Below are 12,066 nucleotides of genomic sequence, written 5' to 3' on the forward strand. Positions count from 1 at the left end.
TGGATTTGTTTGTCTTTGATACGCTTCATCGAGTCTTTGAAAACATTTATTATATTTTTAAATTGCATTAGTATCTCACTACTCCATTCGTGGATGTCCCAATGTTTCCCACACTGAGCCCGGGCCAGGATATGTTGTCAAGCGTAATTCTCTGCATTGTTCGCCGCGTCCCGATGTGAGGGGGCAGGTATACGCGTACATGGGTCTGTGGAGTATGATGTGCCATGTCCGCCTATTCTGATCTGATCTGTATGGCCATTCTGATATGACATTTTATGATACGGGGCCACGCCCCTTTTTCTGATTCCTCTGTATAGTGGCACCGGCGTCGGGAGGGTGGCCACATTCTGTCTGCCGAGTCCCGTGTCAGGGACCGGATATGATATGATATGACATATGTTTCTGTACGCATTCTGTCTGTTTTGGAAATATGCATTTGACACTCTGGATTCTGTACTCATTTTCTGTAACCATTATGATTTGACTTCTGTGATTCCGCTTTACATATTCAGTACATATTTCGTACTGACCCCCTTTCTTCGGGGGCTGCGTTTTCATGCCGCGCAGGTACTGACGACAGGTTCGCTGATCCACACGTTTAGGATCCTATTTCTGCTATTTGGGGCGCTCTCTTCTACAGAGCCCATCTTTTGGTACAGTCTGTCACTGCTATCTGGATATGTACTTTGTTCAGGGTATGACGGGGCCCTGTCCCGTCTTATGATTATGATATGTTCTGTAGAGGTCTGTGGATACATCTGTGTGGGTTCTGTACATATGTTTGGGATATTCTGTTCTGTGATGGCCTTATCGGCCTATGTGTGCCAAGTCTGCTTTTCTGCTAAATTCTGTAGCGACCACTAATATTATTATTATATTATTATTCTGTTAATATGCTAATTTGGGGTATCGGGTACGTATAGGTGCCCAGCTCGGGCACTGGTCGCGGCCCACGGGGTTGGGTCGTGACAAAAGTGGTATCAGAGCAGTTCGTCCTCGGAATGTCCACAGACCGTGTCTAGTAGAGTCTTGTTTATCGGTGTGTTGTGCACCACGCCTATAAACAGGAGGCTACAGGGCATTTAGGATACTACCCTTCTTTCTGTCTTAGATCGTGCGATAGAGCTGTGTTATCAGGATGACCCCTTCCTAACGAGTGGCTATATTTGCAGATATGCCTCCAAAAAAGGCGACAGCGGCCCAAAAGGCCAAGTCAGTTGCCGTAGGAGAGACTAGCCGGGTCCAGAGGACTACCAGGGCCCATGTATATATTGCTCCGGAGACTTTGCCCCAGACAGAGGGTTCTTCTACACCGCCACTCGTGGAGGAGATTGGGGCAGCCGTAGCTGCAGATCGGGGGACGGCTCCACTGCCAGCTCCCGCAGTTCCAGTACCTAAGCCTCCAGCTCCACGGCCAGGCACTGAGGATCAGTCTATGAGGGAGGCAGTCCAGTTGCTGACTAGACTTGTGGCAGGGCAGGTTCAGGGGCATGGACTGGGAGGTGACCGGGCAGTCAGGCGTGATAGTTCGAGAGCCCGTGAGTTTTTGACTTGTAACCCTCCAGAGTTCTTCGGGACAAAGCCCGAGGAGGATCCTGAGGAGTTTATTAGGAAGATGCGACGCACTCTAGATTTGATTAATGCTTCCGAGACAGAGTCAGTCACGTTAGCTTCGTACCAGTTATATGATGTGGCGGCAAACTGGTACGAGTCATGGGGGCTATCCAGGGGGGACGGCGCTCCTCCAGCAGTTTGGGGCAATTTTTCTCAGGCATTTCTTGGACATTTTCTGCCCCCAGAGTTGCGACGAGCCAGATCTGATAGATTCTTGTTATTGAGGCAGAAGGGCCGCAGTATCCGGGACTACAGTTTGGAGTTTGATTCCTTGGCCCGATATGCACCTACTGTGGTGGCTACTATGGCGGACCGGATGCACAGATATATTATGGGGCTGGATCGGTATTTTGTTGATAGCTGCTTAGTGTTGGCTGCTCAGCCCGGTATGGACATTGCCCGTATCCAGGCCCATGCCCAGGGTATGGAGGATCGGGGCAGAGGAGGACACCAGCCTGGCAGGGGCCAGGATCGGAGACAGCCCAAGAGGGCCAGGTCATCTGGAGATTTTCGGGGCAGACAACCCCCACAGCCGCAACAGCCTAGCAGATTTTCATCTCAGCCAGCGCAGAGCGCGCCTCCCCAGCCTACAGGTCGCAGGTTCGATAGCCCAGGGTATTCAGGAGCAGGCCAGAGCTCCAGGGCTTCAGGTTCGCGGACAGATAGGGGTTCTGGTCAGATGAGGCCACCCAGGGTTCAGTGTTCTTTTTGCGGCAGATACCATACGGGAGAGTGCTACAAAGCCACCGGTGCATGCTTTTCTTGTGGCCGTCAGGGCCATTCTGTGAGAGATTGCCCGTATAAGGGTAGTTCGGGTGGTGCAGCGCAGCCTACCGGATCAGCCGCTGGGTCTTCATCGTCGTCAGTGGCTATGCGCCCTACGGGGCAGGGTTTTCCAGCACCAGCAGGTCGCGGCAGAGGCCGTGGTGGAGCTTCTGGTATTAGCGGTCCTTCGAACCGCATTTATGCTTTGGCCAGCCGCCAGGATCAGGAGGCATCTCCTAATGTCGTTACTGGTACTTTATTGGTCTTCTCTCGGTCTGTGTATGCATTAATTGATCCAGGTTCGACTTTATCATATATTTCACCCCTTGTTGCCGGTAAAATTGGTATTATGTCTGAACCTATAGAGCCATTTGAGGTAGCCACACCGATAGGGGATTTTGTTGTAGCGAAACAGGTTTATAAAGACTGTTCTGTGATCGTTTGTGACCGTGACACTAAGGCAGATTTGGTAGAGTTAGATATGACTGAATTTGATGTTATTATGGGTATGGATTGGCTAGCTTCCTGTTACACTAATGTTGACTGCCAGAATAAGGTAGTTCGCTTCCAGTTTCCCGGGGAGCCAGTTATAAATTGGGCTGGTAATACAGCATCGCCGAAAGGTAAGTTTATTTCATACCTTAAGGCAAAGAAAATGATCAGAAAGGGTTATATCTATCATCTGGTTCGGGTGCAAGACTTGGACGCCGAGACGCCGACACTTCAGTCAGTCCCCGTGATTAATGAGTTTCCAGATGTTTTTCCCGACGAGCTTCCAGGTCTTCCTCCAGAGCGGGAGATAGATTTCTCTATTGACTTACTCCCAGACACTCAGCCTATCTCTATTCCTCCGTATAGAATGGCGCCTGCAGAATTAAAAGAGTTGAAGGAGCAGCTGAAAGATTTGTTGGATAAGGGCTTCATCAGACCTAGTACTTCGCCTTAGGGAGCCCCGGTATTATTTGTGCGTAAGAAGGACGGGTCGCTGCGTATGTGTATTGATTATCGGCAGCTGAATAAGGTAACTATAAAGAATAAATACCCCCTCCCCAGGATTGATGATTTGTTTGATCAGCTGCAGGGCGCTATGTGTTTTTCGAAGATAGATCTTCGATCCGGTTACCACCAGGTGCGAGTACGAGAGGCCGATATCCCTAAGACAGCTTTCCTGACCCGATATGGGCATTACGAGTTCAGGGTTATGTCTTTTGGGCTGACAAATGCTCCCGCAGTATTCATGGATTTGATGAACCGGGTATTCAGGCCATTCTTGGATATGTTTGTAATTGTATTCATTGATGATATCCTGGTTTATTCTCGGTCTGAGGCGGAGCACGCAGATCATCTGAGATCGGTATTAGGGGTACTCCGGCATCAGAAGTTATATGCGAAATTTTCTAAGTGCGAATTCTGGCTGTCTTCAGTGGCCTTCTTGGGGCATATTATTGCAGCTGATGGTGTCCGGGTGGACACACAGAAGATTGAGGCCGTGAAGAATTGGCCCAGACCTACGACGCCCACAGAGGTACGCAGTTTCCTGGGGTTAGCAGGTTATTACAGGAGGTTTGTGGAGAAGTTTGCTTCGATTTCAGCGCCTTTGACAAGGCTGACTCAGAAGGGAGCTAAGTTCCAGTGGTCTGACGCTTGTGAACGGAGCTTCCAGTTGCTGAAGGAGAAGCTAACTACAGCCCCAGTTCTGACTCTTCCAGAGGGACCGGACGGGTATGTTATTTATTGTGACGCTTCTGGCATGGGGTTAGGCTGTGTATTGATGCAGCACGGCAGAGTTATAGCGTATGCTTCCCGGCAGCTCAAAAAGCATGAGAAGAATTATCCTACCCACGATCTGGAGCTCGCAGCGGTGATTCATGCTCTGAAGATATGGAGACACTATTTATATGGCGTTCATGTGGATATCTATACTGATCATAAGAGTCTCCAGTATATTTTCAGGCAGAGAGAGCTTAATTTGCGACAGCGGAGGTGGCTGGAGCTTCTGAAAGATTATGACGTGGATATTCTGTATCATCCGGGTAAGGCTAATGTTGTTGCCGATGCGCTCAGTCGGAAGTCTATGGGCAGTTTGGCCGATTTACAGCCAGACAGGAGAGAGATAGCCCGTGATATTCAGCAGTTGTCTAGTCTCGGGGTTCGTCTGGCCGATTCTGGAGATACACGGATTTCTGTTCGAGGGGTTTCTGAGTCATCTATCAGGGACGATATTAAGCGGCATCAGTTTGAGGATCCTGTCTTAGCTCGGTACAGGGACACAACCTATGATAAGGAGAGGACTCCGTTCGAGTTTTCACCGGACGGCACTATGTTATACAGAGGCAGGTTGTGTGTACCTGATATTGCAGGCCTTTGGCAACAGGTTATGAGCGAGGCACATTATGCTCGCTATTCGGTCCATCCTGGGTCTACGAAGATGTACCATGATCTCCGATGCTTATACTGGTGGGACGGCATGAAGCGGGATATTGCATGAGTTCGTCGCCCAGTGCCCTAATTGTCAGCAGGTCAAGATTGAGCATCAGAAGCCGGGTGGACTGTTGCAGGAGATGGAAATCCCGACTTGGAAGTGGGAGGTTATTAATATGGACTTCATTACAGGTTTGCCTCGCACTCCACGGAAGTATGATTCCATCTGGGTCGTTGTTGATAGGCTGACGAAATCAGCCCATTTTCTTCCCGTCAGGACTACTTATTCCGCCGAGGATTATGCCAGGCTCTATATTAGAGAGATTGTGAAGCTTCACGGAGTTCCTATATCTATTATTTCTGACAGAGGCGCCCAGTTTACGGCGCGTTTCTGGAGGTCGTTTCAGGAGGGTCTAGGGACTCAGGTGAGTCTGAGCACAGCCTTTCATCCTCAGAGCGACGGACAGGCCGAGCGCACTATACAGACGCTGGGGGATATGTTGCGGGCCTGGGTTATTGATTTCAGAGGCAGCTGGGATGATCACTTGCCATTGATTGAGTTTGCATATAATAACAGTTACCATTCCAGCATCCAGATGGCTCCGTACGAGGCTCTATATGGCAGGAAATGCAGATCGCCGATTGGCTGGTTTGATATTGGCGAGTCAGAGTTGATTGGCCCAGATATGGTCCAGCAGGCCGTGGACAAGGTAAAACTTATTCGGGAGCGACTGTTGGCAGCCCAGAGCCGACAGAAGTCGTACGCGGATAAACGGCGTCGACCGTTGGAGTTTCAGGTAGGCGATTGGGTATTCCTGAAGGTATCGCCTATGAAAGGCGTGATGCGGTTCGGTAGAAAGGGTAAGCTCAGTCCGCGTTATATTGGGCCTTATCAGATTGTTCGAAAAACTGGAAATGTCGCCTATGAGCTAGATTTGCCGTCTGATTTGGAAGCGGTACATCCGGTATTTCATGTCTCTATGCTTCGTAAATGCGTCGGTGACCCTTCTAGAATATTTCCTGCTGATATTCAGGTGACGGAGCAACTATCGTACGAGGAGCAGCCCGTATCTATTTTGGATCGTCAGGTAAGGAGGCTTCGGAATAAAGATGTAGCCTCTGTTAAGGTACTGTGGCGGAACGATAATAGGGAGGAAATGACATGGGAGGCCGAAGAGGAAATGAAGAAGAAATATCCTCATTTGTTCTCTATACCCACAGGTAACCTTAAATCCCTGCTTTAATTTATTCCAATATCAATCGTGTGTCATATGTGATGTCTGTAAACATGAACTCCCCCAAAGTATTTTCAAACCCCATGAGATTAATTAAACATTCGAGGACGAATGTTCTAAAGGGGGGGAGGATGTTATATCCCGTATTTTTGAACCTCGGAGCATCTGCTGGGGTGGGGCCCACATACCGAGATTTTTTTTGGAACATCTGAAAAGTCATATGAATCACATATGTAAAGTTAAACACAACTCATGAAGTACCTTTGGACCAAATCAAAGTGGAAACCCTCCAAACGAATATTTTTAAGAAAACGTTTTCGGGTGACCTGATTTTGGGGGACAGAAACTGTATTGTAAGTTTGGAATTTCGAAAATACCTTGAAATAGAAGTTGTAGATAATTGAATTAGCTTTCCATCCATAGGTCGTGGGTTCCCAGGTGACGTCGGTACAAGGAGATATGAACGTTTTAAGGTCGAAAGGTCAGTGGGCTAGGCCCAACTCGGGACCAACCGAGTTGGCCCAAAAAAATAAAAAAAAACTTCAGGCCCAAGTGAGGAGCCATTCGGCCATGGTCCATAAAAAGGATCCAAGCCCATGGAATTAAGTCATGTGGTCAATGAATAAAAGACCACTTAATCATCCAAATTCCATAGAACTTTCAAGAGAAAGAATAGGAGGAAAAACAAGAGAAAAACAAGAACAAAAAGAGGGCATTTCGGGTTTGGCCATAGAAAAATCACCCCTCAGAATCTTGCCTCTAAAATTATTTTCTTGTTGAATTCCTACTAAATTAAGTGTCCTCTACAACTTGGTGTAATTGTTTTGGAAGAAGGAGCACTTATTTCTTCAAGTTGACAACTTGTTCAAGTGAAGAAGTTTGTAGAAAAAGGTAAGAATCAATTCCTTTTTCTTATGTTATGAAGGTTTGTTTATGTTGTGGTATGTGGAAATGAGTAGAAATTATGGAAATAAGGAAGTTTGCAAAGTGGGTATGTATATATATATGTAGCCATGGGTGTATATATGTTGTATACATATATGAGTTGAATTTTATGTTTCATTCTAGTTGTGGTTATGATGGAAATTATATTGGGAATGAAAGTTGAATGAATTTTGGTTGAAGTTGGAATATAGATGATTATGTCACTTTAGAATAATTTTGTGATATTATGGAAATGAAGTTGTTAAGATGTGAATTATGATTATGGTTGATGAATTTGGAAGTTGGAAATTTGTTATGAAGTTGTATGCCAAAGATTTGATGTTTTGCATAAGTTATGATTTTGGCGGAAGATTGTATATCATGTATATCGAGTGTATATCTTAAGGAAAACGATATGAAATGTTTCTAGAACTATATGGTGATGATCATGATGGTTGTTGAATATGAAATTATTGATCTTAGTTGAAAGTTGGGTTGAATTGAAGATTATGTCAACTTGTGAGAAAAATGACTAGTTGAAGGATATTTGTGTTTTTAATGTTCATTGTTGATATTGTTGTTGTCGTTTGGGTTGTTGTTGATGATTTATAGCCGAGTTGAATTCTCGGGGTGTCATATGTATAGGGGAAGTGCTGCCGAAATTTCGGTAGCCAAATATGCTTAAAGTTGAAATAATGGCATTAATAATTCACAATTGGTAAACTTGACCAATTGCAGTTTTTCGACGAAACGGGAAGTGAGTTTGGAAAGGCTTAAGGAGCGCGAAAGGTATGTAAAGCAACCCCAATTCTTCCCTTGGCATGCCCCTAGTGTGTTAGGGTCGGATCCGGGCCTCGAAGGACCTCTTGGCCCTCGGAATCCGCAAGACAAAATTTCAGTTTTTCCTTCAGTAGAATTGAACCATTTTGATACGCTTTTTCTGAAATTATGCAATTTTGCTATAAATTATTCAGAAAGTCATAGAATGTTTGTATAACCTTTTTAGGTGATACTATATGCTTAGAGGGCACAATTTGAGCCCGCCGCCTTGTTTGTCCCAAGGCGGGCCCGCTATTTACGGTTTTGCCCCTAATGTGTTAAAGCTTCCTTTTTAAGCGATTTTTGAAAGAAATGTTTTAATTACCCTACTAATCGCTTAACGAATATTATTTTAAATATTCTGTTAAATATTATAAATTATTTTGACACTCGGAATGACTTCGGGAAAGTTATACTTCTGTAATTTATTATGATATCCGAAATACATTTATTATGATTCCGTCCGACCCCATTGGATTTGTTTGTCTTTGATACGCTTCATCGAGTCTTTGAAAACATTTATTATATTTTTAAATTGCATTAGTATCTCACTACTCCATTCGTGGATGTCCCAATGTTTCCCACACTGAGCCCGGGCCAGGATATGTTGTCAAGCGTAATTCTCTGCATTGTTCGCCGCGTCCCGATGTGAGGGGGCAGGTATACGCGTACATGGGTCTGTGGAGTATGATGTGCCATGTCCGCCTATTCTGATCTGATCTGTATGGCCATTCTGATATGACATTTTATGATACGGGGCCACGCCCCTTTTTCTGATTCCTCTGTATAGTGGCACCGGCGTCGGGAGGGTGGCCACATTCTGTCTGCCGAGTCCCGTGTCAGGGACCGGATATGATATGATATGACATATGTTTCTGTACGCATTCTGTCTGTTTTGGAAATATGCATTTGACACTCTGGATTCTGTACTCATTTTCTGTAACCATTATGATTTGACTTCTGTGATTCCGCTTTACATATTCAGTACATATTTCGTACTGACCCCCTTTCTTCGGGGGCTGCGTTTTCATGCCGCGCAGGTACTGACGACAGGTTCGCTGATCCACACGTTTAGGATCCTATTTCTGCTATTTGGGGCGCTCTCTTCTACAGAGCCCATCTTTTGGTACAGTCTGTCACTGCTATCTGGATATGTACTTTGTTCAGGGTATGACGGGGCCCTGTCCCGTCTTATGATTATGATATGTTCTGTAGAGGTCTGTGGATACATCTGTGTGGGTTCTGTACATATGTTTGGGATATTCTGTTCTGTGATGGCCTTATCGGCCTATGTGTGCCAAGTCTGCTTTTCTGCTAAATTCTGTAGCGACCACTAATATTATTATTATATTATTATTCTGTTAATATGCTAATTTGGGGTATCGGGTACGTATAGGTGCCCAGCTCGGGCACTGGTCGCGGCCCACGGGGTTGGGTCGTGACATAAAGCCTCATACGGGGCCATTTTGATGCTAGAATTGTAACACCCGTACCTTTAACCTAAGCTTTGACCATGATCCTGGACTTAGAAAACCAGATAAAGAATGTGGGAATTGGAAATTTCCTCTTCAGTTGTAAGATGGTGGTTTACGCCCATGAACAGTGACCGTATTTCAGTATACGGCCCATAATTCAAGTCGTAAACTGTTACCAAGGATTTCTGAGCATTCTGGAATTTGGCAGTTGGATGTCATATGGTTAAATACGGACCGTATTTCAAAACGTATTTGGAATTTGGGAAAACATCCTTGATGAAAGTTGTAGAGATTTGCAATACCTTTCCAACGGTATATTATGGGGGTCAAGCAGACATCTGTGCAAAGCGTTATGGCCATTTTACTAAAGGGACGCAGTGCAGTCCGTATTTCAAAATACGGACCGTATTTCAAAATACGGCCAATATTTCAAAATACGGCCAGTATTTAACTGGGCCGAAAATTTAATTTTCCAGAACAGTATATATTCGTCCATATCATTATTTTTCATTCCTTCAAGCCCTTGAACGACCTCCTACCCTCCTCCATCATCAAGAACACCAAGGTAAGCCCACTCTAATTATTCCAACTAAATTCTAACATATATCCTAATAATCTAAGCAAGAAATTATTGTTCCTAATCTAGGGTTTTCAAGAAAACCCATCTCAAGGTTCAAGAATCAAGATTTAGGAAATCTTCTTCAAAACTCAAGTCTCTAATTCAAGTTTTGGAGCAATTAAGGTATGTAGAACTTCCATCCACATGTGGGAATCTCTACGTTCTTCCCCATGCTCCGTTTCTTGATATCCATGAAGTTCAAACCCTAGGGCATTAAACCCAACTTATTGGTAGCCCGTATTTATGTATTTATGTACATGAATTTTGTATCTATATTCGTTATTGTATTCCTAATCTTCCATTACGGTTATTAGGAACCCTAGCTTAATCCATGAATCATGAATTCTTCCTCATGTGTTCTCATTATGTTTATATGAAACTTTATGATTTTATGTAGCAAGTTACAAGCATGTTGTCACGACCCAACCCCGTAGGCCGTGACTAGTGCCCGATCTGGGCACCCGAACCCATCTATCAAATATTATCTCAAATTCTATCAACTCATTCTAGTATATGGCAGAAGCCGACAAGATTTTATTTCAAATTTAGGTAATTTCCAGAAAATTTCGGCAGAGTTTCCTTTGTTTTACGGACTATCCAATATACCCTGCACGCACTAAATACCAACAAAAGTCACACAGGGCTAACCAAGCAATATATAAACATATGCGGACCGGCCGCCTCGGCGTATAGGATCGCCCAAACAACATATGCGAACCGGCCGCCTCGGCGTATGGGATCGCCCAAACGACATGTACATACATCCATACAGAAAGACCCTAACCCACAAACATGTCCACAGACCTCTAAACAGACCGACAGAATCATATGACGGGACAGGCCCCGCCGTACCCATGAACGAATGTATACAAATGCACTAATAAATATATATACCAAAAGTATAAGCTCCGGAAAGAGAGGAGCACTCCGAATAGCAGAAAGGGTGACCTAAACAGGTGGATCACCAGGCTGTGCGTCTGTACCTGCGGGCATGAAACGCAGCCCCCGGAGAAGGGGGTCAGTACGAAATATGTACTGAGTATGCAAAGCAGAAGGTACAGAAATAAATATGAATAATAATCGAATCAGATATATAGAAAATAATACATATCAAAATGTTTATTTCCAAAGTATAAATTATGCATAGGGCACTGGAAAATGTGGTCGCCCGCCTGTCGATGGCGCCACAACACAGCATAACACCAGAAAGTTTCAAATCTCCGAATCCCCGTCACACATCAAAACACAGCATAACGCCAAACACAGCATAACGCCAAACATAAGTGGAACCCGGCCCTCGACCGAGGAGCACGGTGAACCATAAACACAGCATAACACCGGAATGTATCAAAAAGCGCACGACAACAGAACCGGGCCGGGAACCGGCGAACGATATCATAGTAGGCACGAGCGGAGTAGTGAGGAATCATATGCATAAAATCATTATTATAAATCCGAAGGATAAGTAAAATAGTCATATTCGAAATCGGAATAATAATTATCACTTTTTGATTCAAAGTTGTCGAATTTACATAAAGGGCGTCGCGGGACCCACGGACGAGTATAGACCCGAACTGAGCCCGCCTATGAAAACCTTACCCATTATACATCAAGCAAACTCCTATAAAAATTATTGGAGCGATCGGAGCCTCTATGCGAAAAATATGGCATTCAGAGATTACAAAATTCCTTAAAGTGAACATTTTCTATGCGAATTTCGGAAAGCGATTACCTCAAATACATCGTGGTTCATATTTCATAAAAACATACATAAGAGTGCCAAAGAATATATATATGGATCATAACATGCTCGGATCTCGAATTTGGAATTCCCTTAAAGCTTTAATCTAGCCTATGTGAAACTAAGGCATGCCAAAAGAAGGAAGGTTGCTTTACATACCTCAAACGCTCTCCAATATGATCCAACTCAAGCTAAGTCCAAACTATGATTCAGGCTGCCCACGATCTAAAAATAAGCCATAAAATGCCAAACATTAGCTAAAGACTCTTTGGGCATTAAATTCCAATTTCGCCCTTAATTCTACAGAAATTTGGGCAGCATTTCCCCTGTAAATAGGCTACCCCGAGAATTTAACTCGGCCGTATCAATCAACAACAACAACAACAACCAACCTAACAACATTAATAATCAATCTGAAAGGTAATACAACAATAATAGCTCTTTTTTCCATCA

The sequence above is a fragment of the Lycium barbarum genome, unplaced genomic scaffold (assembly GCF_019175385.1).
Source record: "Lycium barbarum isolate Lr01 unplaced genomic scaffold, ASM1917538v2 unchr_scaffold_02, whole genome shotgun sequence".
In the NCBI taxonomy this organism is placed as follows: Eukaryota; Viridiplantae; Streptophyta; class Magnoliopsida; order Solanales; family Solanaceae; genus Lycium; species Lycium barbarum.